Genomic DNA, 2,235 nt, shown 5'->3' with positions numbered 1-2,235 from the left:
ACTCTTTGGATCGTACATCGTACAAAGATCTATATTATCGTATTTGTACGATCAAGATCGTACGGTTGGCAACACTGATTGTAGGTGTTAAACTTAATTCCTGCCGCTCGCTACTAGAGGGTGCTGGCTCCAAAGCTGGCGAGTTTCGACGATGAAGTCATATGTCTTTTGTAGTTTAGAACATCGCTGAAAGTGATTCAATCCTCACAGGTTAGATTTCTCGACGCCAAAGAGACTTTCCAATCGATTGAAAATGAGTCGCGATAAGCTGTTTTCCCGACATGTGCTTCTTCACTACTTCGACCTCGAGAAAACCGCAGCTGAAGCGCATCGCTTATTATCCGAAGTGTATGGTAATGAAACTCCATCTGAAAGAACATGTAGAGTTTGGTTTGAACGCTTCCGAAACGGTGATTTTGATGTGAGAGACAAAGAACGTCCAGGACAGCCAAAAAAATTTGAAGAATTTGGTCCGTCGGATTACCATCTCTTCCGATCGATGCAACACGCACTTACGGACACACACTTCTCCAGTCACAACGAAGTCCAAAAATGGTGGATGAATGGATCGCCTCGAAAGACACCGCGTTCTATCGTCGTGGGATTGCCCTGTTGCCAGAGAGATGGGAAAAGGCAGTAAAAAATGGAGGAAATTACTTTGATTAAGGTATTTATTCATCTTCCCTTCGAAACAAATCAATTTTGGAGACGAAAAAACGGCAGGAATTAAGTTTAACACCTAATCCAAGTAAAAAATGCTCAAGAACCTTTATTTTAAACCACATATGTGAGAAACACAATCAATACTAGAAATTTAAAACCTATTACAGTCGAAGCTGGAACTTCATTGCTTTAAATAATTCAATCTTGAATTATTAATATACACTATATGTACCTGCATATATACCATATATTGTAGTCTTTTCAAATTGCGCTCCAAATTGTTTTTCCGGACTATAATGGCTGTTCTACAATGTCTTCTTCTTAAAAAAGGTAAGAGACAAACAGAGACAAACAGCAAGAAACAGGAAACAAAAAGCATATATTGTAGAATAACAGCCATAAACGCCTCGGTGGTCTAATGGCTTAGGACGCTCGTACGGAATACAAGAAATCCGGGTTCAAGTACCGGCCGAGGTAACATTTTTCGCAATAAATTTATTAACAGTTTCAACATATTAACATCTTTATAATATGATGCTTGATGGTAGCATAAAATTATTAAATTAGTTGTCAATTTAATTCGCGATTACTACAGTAGTTTTAATTGCATTTATAGTCCGGAAAAACAATTTGACGCGCAGTTTGAAAAGACTACAATATGATATATATGCAAGTACATATATAGTGTATATTAGTAATTCAAGATTGAATTATTTAAAGCAACGAAGATCCAGCTTCGACCGTATTAGGCATTTTAAATTTCTAGTTAAAAAATACTTATTAGAAATATTTATTTATATTTACCATAAATATTACATAAAATATTTAGTCTTTATTTTAATAATGTTTCGAATAAAGCTTTATATAAAATATGTATGAAGTATCTATATAACATTTCAAAAAATGAATATTAATAAATATTTATCATAAATATTCTGTACTGTCTGGGAATCAGTATCAATCAATCTGCAAATCATTTATCCCTAGTTAGTCTGTTATTGAGGAAATTAATTATCGTGACAGCAGGTGGCATTTGCAGATATTTATGCGATATACAAACAGCTAGGAAATATCATGGTTACATCATGATCATGATTATATCATATCTTATATCCGGTTCCATGTCGATTAGCCACTAACCCCGATGAACTCCACTGTTTTTTTCTTTGTGGTTTTATAGATCGTTACGATCTTTTTCAGCTAGAAATTCTTTAAACGTTCTCCAGTATGACGTTAAAGCGTCTCGTAACTTTTGAACTAAGAATGATTGAAAAAAAAGAAAGAAAATGAAAACCTACGTTCTTTATCGAACTTCGATAATATTTGATAACTATCACATTTTTTAGCGATTTTCACTTCAACGTAATCTCGCTTCAACAGCATGTATTATGGAATTATTTAATTGGAATTGATTTTAATTGGAATTATTCCGTTTTTCCTAGAAAACGCATATTACAAATCTAGAGAATAATTAAATAATTGCGAAATCCATTCTCCGAATAATTCAAAAGTACGTATCAAGGATAAATTAATAACGTTGAATATTGAAATTTTGACTTTCGTGACATTCGT

Source organism: Trachymyrmex cornetzi, unplaced genomic scaffold (assembly GCF_001594075.2).
Source record: "Trachymyrmex cornetzi isolate Tcor2-1 unplaced genomic scaffold, Tcor1.1 scaffold18, whole genome shotgun sequence".
NCBI classification, from domain to species: domain Eukaryota; kingdom Metazoa; phylum Arthropoda; class Insecta; order Hymenoptera; family Formicidae; genus Trachymyrmex; species Trachymyrmex cornetzi.
Note: the sequence above shows the minus strand (reverse complement) of the source record.